We start from the raw sequence: 13,626 nt of genomic DNA on the forward strand, positions 1-13,626 counted from the left end.
TTTTCTTTTATAGGATCTCATTAATCATGTATGAAGTGTGGCCAAGGGTCAAACGGTAATTTGAAATCATATGTTAATTTTGGTTTTCAAAATTTTCATTTCTAGTTCATTTTAGTCATTTTTGGTCGTCGGGGGGTCGTATTTTGTATCGGCCATTTTCGGGAGCCGCAGACCATTCCCGCGTGCTTAAAATCACTATTCGCGTGCATGATCGTTTTCAAGTTTAGAGTCATATTCTACTAAATGAGTACTCTAATGATTTGTTTTGACACTTTTCTGCACATTCTTATTTGAAGGGCATTTTGGAGATTTCTTTTTTAAAAATAAATTTCGGACTTAACATGGTCTCTTAGAAAACGTGATTTTAGGGGGTGTTTCTTATTTGTATTTTTCCAGAAAATGTCGTCTTGGTCCCGGAAATCTCACGTAACGTTCATTTTTCTGGTTTATGCAGTTTTCTTTAAAACTTGAGATTTTAGTACTTGGTGCTATTCATCGATTTTTTTTTAAAAAATGTGCCGACCGATCCGAGACTTCCAGGGGTCTTGTGGGTGTATTTTAAGATTACATTTTCAATTTAGGCAATTTAAAAACCTCCCGACGCCCCATTTCTTTTCCTATGGCAGCAACTCGGAAAGATTTTGATTCGCTTGACCTGATTTATCTAGGGGCATTCTGGGCATTTTACAGCACTTTTTTTTTTTTTTTTTTTTGTGTTTCTGTCTGCTTAGTCGGGTAGAAAACTTGATTTTGGGGGGGTTTCTTTTTCGTATTTTTGCAAAAAAGTCCGTTTCGATACCCGTTTTTGCTCTCAGTTGCAGCACCAGTGGGCTGACAGCAACAGTAGCTGTCATGGCCTTCATCGGGCCGCCGCGACATCGATTTTGTTTTTGACCTTTCTCCTTCGTCCGGATTCCAATTCGAGTGAAATTTTTTTTTAACTTGACTAATTTTTCGTTGTCTATCAAACCGTGTGCTCGGTTGCACTCAGATATTTCTGAATAATTACCAGTTTACCCTTTTAGCTTTATTGTTCATTTTTCTTATTTCGTCGTTCTTTCTTCGTCCGGATTCCGAATCATGCGATTCTTGAGTTTATCTTGATTTGTTTTTTTCTGTCTTTTCATTGGTGTGCCCGGTGGCACCCGAATTTATATTTTTAGAAAACTACCATTTTGCCCCTAAGGGCTTATTTGTCATATTTTCGATCTTTTGCTTCCGCGTCAGTTCTTATTGAGTTTCATAACCTCATGGAAGGTCACTTTGACTTCTTAGAGTCTTGTTTTCTGTCTTTGCTTCCGCATTCGGATCCGTTATCGTGTCAATCATCAGTTCATCACAGGACTCACTGTCTTGAACAACCAGGGCTGTTACAAAAAATAATTTTTTAAAACTTAACCAAAATAACTTACCAATTAATCCTCCGAAAGTTATTTTTTGAGTTTATCAATTTCACTCTCCATTTCCTCAACAAAAGTATATGACATTGAAAACTTCAATCAAGTATATGAAAGACTTACATAGTAGCCAAAAACCAATCTAGAGAGAGAGTTTAGAGGGAGAAAGATGGTGTTTAGAAAGAGAGAAAAATGAGCCATTTAATTAGAGATAAAAAGAGATGAGCCATTTTAAATGTGTTATAATGATCATAAACAAAACAACTGTTAAGAAAATAGAGAATAAGCACAATACCTATTGTGGGCACAATAAGCACAAGGCCAATCTCTTCTTTAACAACAATTATACCATTTCCTATTATTTGGGTTCTTCAATTTACTTTTATTATTATATGTTTTTTTGTCTTCGTTATTGGCTTAGTATTATTTTCTAAAACCTTAAAAAGTGATACGTAAAATGGAGAAAAAAAAAATAATTTGTTGCATTCCAAGATAGAGAGACTTGTTTCGGTTTCCTTATCATTTTTTTTAAAAAATCAATTGATTGATTTTTTATATTTCTTGTCAAAATATTATTATTGTTGATATAAAAATAATTGGACCAATTAAGAGTAAGAGAAAAATTGAATAATCAATGACTCAGATAAAAAATTTAATTTTAATTTTAATTCAAAAATACTTTTAAAAGCCACACACCAAAAATATTTTCCAAACATTTGCCTTGAAAACATTTTATAAGAAAAATATTTTACGCTCAAACAAACGGAGCCTAGATTGAAAATTTAAGACGTGGTTGGTTTGTAATTCTAAAATCAATTCCCAAAAACTCAAAAAATAGAAAATTATTTTTAGATAAACTATAATAATAATAATTCTGAAAGCATACCTTTTTATAACTAAGTGTTCATAAAAGTATTTTAAAAAACTAAACCAAGCTATGTTTTTGTACATTTTTTTGATTTTCAATCAAACTAAACATACCCTTATTATCTTATCCTTAATCTGTATATTTATATTTATAAAGGAATAATAATTTCTGAATAAATTCAATTTATGTGAATATGGTGGTGGATCACACTGTATGATGTCATCATGACCTCATGTGATGGAACTAATCACCCCTCTCACATAAAATTAATTCAGTAGCTACCGAATAAGGTCCTTAAATCACTACTCTTTATAAAATTGTATTGATTTAAATTATTCAATAAGATATGATTCTATTTTTCTTTTTGTGTAATTTTTCGTATACATCTTTTATCCTTTTTGGTGTGTGTCTGTTTGTACATTTTTTTATTCATTTCAAAAGTCATATGCATCTTGAGTTATCCACGAAATATTCTCGATAATCTTTTGACTTACCAATTGAATATAATAGTGATACTATGCTCTCTCGTTTATTCAGTTTTATGAATTTACATGACTTTGGAATGATTTTTTTTTTAAATATATATATTTTTTATTTTGATTTGTGAAAACATTATTCATACATGATTTAGTGTCCAATTTTACGTTTTAAATTTTTTTTTTTCCCAATTTAACCAGTTGTGTTGCATGTGCTGTCTACAGGCAATAATAAAAGTTTTATAAATTTGTAACTAAAATTAAATAATTAAATAGGATAGACTTTTAAATTTCCCAAACCACTTTTATTAAATGTATTTATCTCTCAACAATTACAATTAAGTTGCTCTAATAAGTTTATGTGAACATTCAATGGTTATAATTAAGATAGTCTATTAAATTGGTGTTATTTTGTCATTTTAATTTACCTCTCATGATTAATATATTTAATAAACAACAATAAGCAGGTGCAGTACCAACAGGCCTGTGACCTAGCGGTACAAGACTCCTACCTCTCAAAGGGAGGTCAGGGGTTCGAATCTCAGTGGAGGCAGTGTGTGTGAGTCCCAACTAGGAAAAAAACAAAAATAATAAGAAACTGTGTTGCTAACCCAGCGGTAGGTAGGCCTGTCAATGGATTAGATTCGGATCGGATCGATCAAATCTATATCCAATTTGTTAAGTAAACGGATTATCGAATTCAGATCATTAACGGGTTCTCGGACTGAATATCCTAATACATATCCTATTTAACTCTGACTTTGATCGAATCGGATTCGAATTCGGATTAAAATCATAATTACTAACATATATAATTATAAAGTTAGAGGAAGTGGATAATTGCTAATATACAGAATGCTATATTATATAACTATGCAACCAAATGAATATAATGATAAATAATTCATATATATAAATTTAGTAATATATAACTAATATATATAATATTGATGAGAACACCACACTATTAATATATATATTAAGAGATTTATTAGCTTGTGGATGAGAACACCACACTATTGTATCTATAACATTATGATTTTTTATTTTTTTTTTGGATTTTTGGGTTACCTCTAATACAATTCTAATAGGAGTATTGATATAAATATGTAAAATTATTGATAAATAATTATATATATATATATATATATATATATATAATTATTTTTATATATAATTTTAATCGGATTGGGTCGGATTTTTATCGGATCGGATCAGCATAATCTATATCTGATTTGTTAAACTAACGGATTATCGAATTTTTTGTTCAATTCATACCCGATTAATTGGATCAGATCCGGATTAGGATCCGCTCCATTAACTGATCTAGCAATAGGGCGTGTATTGTTTGGGGCTTTGGCTCTTGTTCAAAACCCACCAACATCATTTCCCTACCCCTTTAACCTTTAACTCCCTATCCCCACTAACCATTCCCAACTCAAAAAAATATATAATAAATAAAAATAAAATTTAATAAATTTGCAAATAAAATTTACAAAATAGGATGGACTTTCGAAAAACAACTTAAGTTGATGTATAATAATACACATCAAAACACTCATTATAATTAGTGAGTTGGTGAGTTATGGCTATTTTATATTTTTAATTAATTTCTTATAACTAACATTTTAAAAATAATAATAATATAAGTTTAATAAAATTATAATTAATATTAAACAACAAAAATAAAATAACATTTTCAAGACAAGTCAAAACACATTCATTATATGCATTTATGTAAAATACAGTGAATACACTCAAGATTACAATTAAGTCATTAGAATTTGGTTATTCAAATTGTTTAATTTTATAATGAAAATCATTTTTAAAAATTTAACCATGTGCATTGCATGTGCAATCTACTACTAATTATAAATGATTAATAATTTAAAATTAAAATTAAATGATAAAATTCTGTGAATTTTTAATTTGAGGCAAAACACTTTCGTTAGATGTATTAATGTCAAATTCGTGTGAACACACTCATTGATTAGAATTAAGTCTCACTAATTAAAATTAGCCAGTCAAATAAGTTAGTGTTATTTTTGTCATTTTAATTAACTTCTCATGGGTAACATAATTTCATAAATAATAATAAATGTTAATAAATTTACAATTAAGAGTTAAACGACAAAATATGATGAACTTTCTAATATCAACTCAAATCAATTTTATTAAATGCATTCACAACTACACATGAATCAAAAGTTACAAAGATAATTAATAGGTTGATGAAGAGTCCGCATGAAATCACTCAGGTCCTAATTAGTGAGTTGGTGAGTTGAGTGTTATTTTGTCATTTTTAATTAACTTTTTATGACTAGCAAATTTTTTTTAAGAATAATAATAATAGTTTAATAGATTTGTAAGTAAAATGGGCTTCCTAAAATGACTCAAAACACGTTGATTGTGTGGGCTTTATGTGGAAGTTGGTGAATACATTCGATGATTACAATTAAGTAAGTGGAATTCAGTGATTCAAATTGTCTTTACATTGAAAATTATTTTTTAAAATTTAACCACATGCGGTCTACTAATAAAAATAAAAGTTTAATAAATTTGAAATTGAAATTAAATAACAAAATGTTATGTGTTTATTAATTTGACCTAAATCATTTTAATTAGATGTATTTATGTCAAATCATTTGAACACCATCAACGATTACAATTAAGTATCTCTTGAAAGTTAACGTGAACACTGTTAACACAATGATAAGTTGGTATTATTTTGTTAACTTCTCATTACTAACATATTTTAATAAAAAATAATAAAATTTAATAAATTTACAATTAAAGTTAAACAACAAAATAAGAGGGACTTCAGAATATGAACTCAAATTAGTTTCAATAAACTGATTTGCATGTAGTTCACGAGAATTACAATTGAGTAAATAAGTTGATATAGAATATATATAAAAACACTCGAGGTTAAATTTAGTTAATTGGTGGGTTGGTGTTATTTTGTCTTTTAAATTAATTCTTATGATTATGATTTTAAAAAAATAAAAAAAATACAAGTTTAATAAATCTGTAATTAAAATTAAATGATAAAACAAAATGAACTTTTTGAAACGACTCAAAACACATTCATTATATGCAATTATGTGCAATCTTGTAAATATATTCGATGGTTACAATTACATTAATAGAATTTGGTAATTTAAATTATTTAATTTAACGTTCAATATTATTTTTAAAAATTTAACGAGGTGCATTGCACATGCAATCTAATATTAATAATAAATTTTTAACATATTCGAAATTAAAATATTAAATGATAAAAATTATGAATTTCATAATTTTACTCATACTTTAATTAGATGTATTTATGTCAAATTCATGTTAACAGACTCAACAGTTATAATTGGGTCTCTATGATAAGTTAACGTGAACACTTAATTGTTACAAATAAGACAATCTGATAAGTTGGTGTTATTTTGTCGTTTTAATTAATTTCTCACGACTTACAAATTTTCATAAACAATATTAAAAGTTAATAAATTTGAAATTAAAGTTAAACGACAAAATATGATAGACTTTCTAAAATTAATTGATACAAATTACATTAAATACATTTACGTGTACTTTATGTGAATCAAAAGTTAAAATTAAGTCAATAACTTAATTGTATAGTACATATGAAAACATTCGAGGTTATAATTAATGAGTTGGTGTTATTTTGTCGTTTTTAATTAATTTCTTAGGAGTAACAATTTTTAAGAATAATAAAAATATAAGTTTAATAAATTTATAACTAAAAGCGATATCCGCACTTCACTTTTTAACAGTTGCACTATAATCTTGAATGAAATAATAATTTTAACTTTAACTTTACAAGTAAATAATTATTACTTTTAAAATGACATAGTTGCACTTTTATATTTTCTCTCCTTATCTCTAATCTTTAATATTTTAAGTATCTTTTGACAACACAAATAAAATAAAATTAAATTAAATTAAATTTTTTTTTAAAGGGTCCAAAAATAAAATAAAATATTGTCGCGTTAAATAAATTGCCTCTTTTGATCGGATCAAAAAAATAAAAAAGTAACCATTTAAAAAATTAACTTTTTTGACATGAAAAAAATAATCCCCAAAAATATATATTTATTAAAGAAATTATCTCAGTTATCAAGATCTGCAAAAAACTAATACTAAAAAGTTAATTTTATTAAACAAATATCTCTTTCAATTGTATATAAAAAAAAGGTCACTATGGAATAAATTATCCTTTTTGACCGCAAAAAATAAAATTATTAATATGGAATAAATTATTTTATTTAAAAAGTCCTCTAGAAAAAAACAAAAAAAAAAGAAGAAAAAAAATAGTAAAAAAAGTAAATAAGGTAAAAATAAAAAATTAAAGTTGTATAAAGGTTAATTATGACATTACAAATTAAAGAATTGTGCATTAATGAATTTAAGAACTTTCTTGTCATTTCCTTTATAAAAAAAAAATGATAAATGAAGTGCAATTAGAGAAAAGTAAAGTATAAATATCATCTCCCAAATAAAATGGACTTATAACACATTCATTATATGCATTTATATGAAATTTGGTGAATATATTGAACAATTACAATTAAATCCAGTCAAATTTGATGATTCAAATTGTCTAATTTTGAATTGAAAATTATTTTTAAAAAATTAACCTCGTACATTGCACGTGCAGTTAACTAGTAATAATATAAGTTTAGTAAATATAAAACTAAAATTAATGATAAAATATTACGGACTTATAAATTTGACTCAAACCACTTTCATTAGATATATTTATATCAAATTTGTGTGAAAGCACTAAGGATATATTTACTAACAAGAACTAATTCATACTTTCTACTGTCAACTCTAAAAAAGTAAAAATTAGAGTAAAACAACGTTTATAATAAATTACTTTTACTTTTCAAATTTTAAGAAGTAATTTATACTTTTGTGAAGAGAAAGGAAAGTAAGAAATTCTCACTTTCTCTACTTCCCATACTGTAATAAGGAATTACTTCCTTCCATTGTAGCGCTACTTAAAAAAAAAAAAAAAAAAATCATGATACTCAATTGATTCGTTTATATCATGACTCGCAACCCAAAACTTTTTCATTCGTATTATAGCCATTACCATAAAACTTCAGCATAGTTCTCCTTCCTTTATCAGATTATCTTTGTTGCACAATTGGAATGTGTTACCGTTGACCAATAACGGAGACAAAACTCAAGGCGACCGAGAACATCGTCTATAAGTTCTATTTCTCTTTTATCATATTCTCTCTCTCCTCATATATGAAGTTTTGCCTTAGAAATATGTATTTTCTTTGTCCTAAAATAGTTGGGTACTTTGGGAACTGTGCAATTCCCAAAGTACCCAACTATTTTGGGATAGATGGAGTAATTTATCTCTCTTTCTTGTACTCCCTCCATCCCAAAATTATTGGGGTGTTTGGGGAATCCAACTTTTTATCATAATAGTATATGTTTGGGGAATAGACTTACTATGCTCGGTTTTTGAATTGATGAAGTAGATGAAATATATCGTGATCAAAACCTAGGTTCTTTAGTTTCTTTGTTAAGAACGTGAGATCATGATTGCCATCGAAACTTAAGGTTAGGGTTTGTGGTCTCTTTCTTTTAAGAACGCGAGGTGGATGACTCGTGAAATGATGGAATGTGATATAGACTTGTAGTCGTGTAAATGGGTGTGCAAAACGATGATATCACTGTTTATTGTCATTTTTACAAAATTTTGTATTTTTATATATTTTATAAAATTGTGGACTAAGGGTACTTTAGTCAAGTTTGGTTTTAAATATGCCAGTGGGACTTGATTGCATCAAATTAAAACTTGAAAGTGTTTTTTACACATGAGGGGTGTATATCGGGGTATTACAAATATACACCGTAAGCATATTTGATGGGTGTTTTTTTGCACTTGATGTTGGAAACGGAGACATTAAAAATATAAACTTTGGATGAGAATTGGAATAGATTCCGCTAAGAATTTTTTGCGGATCTATAAACCAGCGCGTTCCTCTTCGCAAGGAGATGAATGTGGTATATTTATTTTCTCAAATCCATTTTCGGGTGAATGAGAAATTAGATCCAAAGTGAGGTGTTTGAAAAGCCTAAATGGAAAAAATATTGAAACCAATTGAAGTTTAAATAAGTAAAGCTTGGGCTTGGATTTGGGCTTGGGCTTGGGCCTAATTATAAAGTCCGGATTATTCCTTTTATTAAATAAAATTTTGGATTGGGCCTATTTTTGAGTTGGGCTTCTTTAAATGGGTTTCACAAATGGGTGTTTTGGGTGGTTGGTTTTTTGAATTAAAAAAACTACTTTTTAGTTTTTCTAAAAAGTTACACCTTTTAAATAAATAAACCATATTTTAGTTTTTCTAAAGGGTTACACCTTTTAAATTAAAAAACCACTTTTTAGTTTTTTCAAAGGGTTACACCTTTTTCCGAACCATCATAACCATGGTTGCACCCACCCGAAAAGGCACCTGGCTACCTATAAATACCCCCCTTTGGATCATTTGCAAAATACACCAAAATTTAGAGAATTCTTCTCTTCTTCTGAATTTTCTTCTTCCTCTTTCTCTCTTTAGTCTATGGGTTCAAACTTTAGTATTTGGATTCGAACCTTAGTCAGTCACTCCGAGTCAGAGTTCAAGTCAGAGAGTACTACACCGAGCCGGTTCGCCTATTCCTTTGGTTTGCAGTGCTACTACCGAAGGAAGACAAGTCGTTGTATCCTGGGAGATAGACGTCACTGAGTCCGTTAGCACCATAGCGGGGCGAATCTGTCTTAAGGACATAGAATCAAATTCTAACCTCGACTTTTAATCAGGTTCTTTTATTTTATAGGTTTTATTTTATTATATTAAACTATATATTATAACAAATTATATATATATATATATTATAACAAATTATATATATATATATATATATTATAATAATTATATATATATATATACACACATTATATTTTCAGATAATATTTAAATAAATAATACTATAGTATAGAGTATACTTAGACCATATTTTGGACAACATTTGATCCATTAAAATTGGATACCATTATGATTATGTCAAGCCCGCAATCTGCACGTGAGCTTGGAAAGGTCAAAGTCCTGGACAATTAGCTCAATAAGTTAAGAGCTCTGTAGTATTGTAATGAAATATCATTCAGTGTAACTTTTCTCATATCACAATGGGTGAAAGTAATATTGGAATTAAAAGAGAAATCTCGTGAAATTATGCCATAATTTGAAATTTAGATTGGAATTTAGATTACAAGGATGTATGACTAATTAAAAGGGAACTCTCGTGAAATTATATTAAAATTTAGATTTGTTAGGTTTGACATAATTTCACGAGAGTTCTCTTTTAATTCCAATATTACTTTCACCCCCTTGTGATATGAGAAAAGTTACACTGAATGGCATCATTACAACACTACAGAGCTCCATACTTATTAAGCTAATTGCTATGAACTTGGACATTTCTAAGCTCACGTGCAGATTGCGAGTGTGACATGATAATGCCAAATTTTAATGAGTTAAGTGCGAAAAACACCCCTCAACATAGTTGCCAGCCTGTCACCTATAAAGGCATAAAGCGACTGTCTTTGCATAAGCGTGTGCCTTTATAACAAAGGCGAAAGGCTACAGGCGCATCAAAGGCATACCTGCTTGAACCATGCCTTTTATTTATTATTTTGTTATTACTTTTTGTTTGGCATTTGTTTATCATTACTTTTTTGAGAACTTTACAAAACAAAAAAAAATAAAAGAAAAGCAAAAAGAAAGTTAAAATTGGTTTGAAGCAAAAGGAAAGCAACAGAGGGCTAGGGCATGCGAATGCAAAGCAAAGAAGATCTGCCGAGTGCCGGATCTCTCGAATCCGCCGATTTCTCTTACGGTAAGTCTTCTTCTCTTTTCTCTTTCTTCTTCTTCTCTCTTCTCTGGGTAGAATTCCATTTTTTTTCTCTCTTTGTTTTTTTTTTTTTTTTTTTGTTCTTCTCTCGGCAGAATTCTTTTCATTTCTCTCTCATTCTCTCTTCTTCTCCTTCTCTCTTCTTTGGTAGAACTTATGTGAGTTTGGCATTTAAAATTTATTTTTCCAAAATCCAACTTACATAAAAACATACATATATATATATATATATATATATATATATATATATATATATATAAGTTATGTTTCTATGAAATATGTGTTGTCCTTGTGAAAGTATAAATAGATTAGCTTATGGGGTCATCATGGTCATGTAATTAGATGAAATAATATTCTGATTTTTGCATTATACTCCCTACATGAATGTTTTGTAGTGAACGAAAAAGTCAACATGGACAGATAGGATGATTCCATAGAGAAAATGACCACTCACATCGTTCTCTTTGATCCTCAAAATCAGCCTTCTTATATATGTGTGTGTGTGTGCGCGTGTGTGTGTTCTTTTTTTGTTTTTGTTTTCGGGATATAAAATACTTTCTAATATATAAACTTCTCTGATTTAAATTTGCAACCTGACATATCCTTGAGCCATTTCAAATCAATAAAATTACTTGAATTTGGCAACTATTTAAACATGGAATTTCCTAATTTTCTTTAGAACATCCACAGAGTAAGGAATTTGTTCCAAACATTTTTTATGAAATCTGTTTTTTTTTTTTTTATATGAAATTTATGTCTTTTTATTTATTTATTTATTTATGAATTCCATGTCTTCTTTTCAAAGCTCTATATTTTTATTTTAAATTAAAATGTTAATATTGCTTTGAACTGGTTTATTTTGTTACAACACCAATAATTGACATGAATTTATTTTGTTATCTTGAATTTGAATGTAGTTTGTACTTTAAAAGATGCCTAGTGATGGTTTAAGAAGGATTCGGCATGGAATTACTCATATTTGGCTAATTCGAAAGATACAAATGCTGTCACTTGTAACTTTTGTGCAAAAGTTACAAAATGATGTATTTATCGGGCTAAACAACACTTAGCTGGAGGGTATAGGAATGTGAGTGCATACCTAAGATACCCATCTAGTGTTAGAGAAGAAATGAAAGAGTACATGAGTAAGAAAAAGGAAGAAAAAGATCAAATGAATTTGTTACCAAATGATGACAATAATTTTGTTGATGGAGAGGAGGAGGATGACGTTGAGGAAGTTAACAATCGGGGAAAAAGGATAGCTAATGCAGTTGTGCTAGTGTCAATTCCTCAAAAAGGCAAAAGCAAAAGGGACTGATTGATTTATATTTCACTCCTAGATCGAAATTTATGGTACAAAAAAGAAAGGAAGGGGGAAAACAGACAACCGTTAATGATGCATGCAAGAAAGAGTTGAGAGGAAGAACGTGTGTTGCTTTTGCAAGGTGGATGTATGATGCAGGAATTACATTCAATCTTGTTAAGTATGATAGCTTTGCTGGGGTTGTTGAAGCATTTGGACAATATGGTCCTGGCATGAAACCACCTACTTATCATCAGGTGAGAGTTCCTTTGCTTAGGAAGGAATTGGATAATACCAACGTTTCGATGAATGACCATAGAGAGAACTGATTAAAATTTGGATGCTCATTAATGGCAGATAGGTGGACATACAAAAGAGGGAGAACATTACTTAATTTCCTAGTTAATAGTCAAGGGGAACCAAATTTATTGAATCGATAGATACTTCTTCTTTTTCAAATAATGGTGAAAAGATGTTTGACTTACTTAATAAATTTGTGAAGCGCATTGGAGTAACAAATGTTGTCTAAGTCATCACAGATAGTAAATCAAGCAATAAGTATACCGGTAAAAATGTTCTATGTTTTATATACTTTTAGAGTTTAAATTCTTTACAAATATATAATTTAAATCAATTTTGATTTACTCATTCTCTTTATATCATTTTTTTTTTCCCGTTTGGTTTCAAATAGGGAGGATGTTAGAGAAAGAACATCTACATTTTTATTGGACACCATGTGCTGCTCATTGCTTAGACTTGATGTTGGAAGAGATTGGGAAAATACTGTCCATCTCTAGAACAATGAAGAGGGCAGTGGAGTTGAATAGTTATATTTATATGTGTCCAAAGTTGTCGAACATTATGAGGCGCTTTACTCACAAAAAGGAGTTGCTTAGGCCCGCTAAGACTCGATTTGCTACTTCTTTCATCACATTATCAAGTATTCACAAGCAAAAGAATAACTTGAGAAAGATCTTTACTTTGGAAGAATGGAGTCATAGTAAATAGGCGAAAGAACAAGCCGGTAAAAGAGTTGCTTCTTATGTTTTGATGCTTGCCTTTTGGAACACCATTGTCTTTAGCTTTAAGGTTTTCGGTCTTCTTATTCCGGTTTTGAGATTAGTTGATGGCGAGAGAAAGCCTCCCATGTGATACATTTATATGGCTATGGATAGGGCTAAAGAAGCCATTGCAAAATCATTTAGGAAAGTAAAAGAGAAATACAAGGAAAATTTTGAAATAATTGATAAGAGGTGGAATGTTCAACTTCATCGGCCTTTGCACGCAGCAGGTTATTATTTAAACCCAGAGTTCTTTTATTCAAATCTGAAAATTGAAGAAGATGAAGACATTGCAAAGGGTTTGTATGAATGCATTGCAAGGTTAGTCCCGGACATCAAAGAACAAAACAAAATTACTGAGGAGCTGTCCTTATATTTTAAAGTTGAGGGCTTATTTGGTAATGCCTTTGCTATTAAATAGAGACGTACACGAGGACCAAATAAAGTGGTAAAGTATATTAAGTTAGTATAGCTAAGTTTTAAAATTATTTTGACAACAGAGACGATATAAAGATGAAGCTGAAGTTGCTAAACATAATTTAATTTTGTTTAATTGCTAATTGGTGGGAAACTTATGTCAAGTCAACAAAAC

The sequence above is a fragment of the Cornus florida genome, unplaced genomic scaffold (assembly GCF_030987335.1).
Source record: "Cornus florida cultivar Cherokee Brave unplaced genomic scaffold, ASM3098733v1 CherokeeBrave_3.0.0_Hap2_Chr02, whole genome shotgun sequence".
Lineage (NCBI taxonomy): Eukaryota > Viridiplantae > Streptophyta > Magnoliopsida > Cornales > Cornaceae > Cornus > Cornus florida.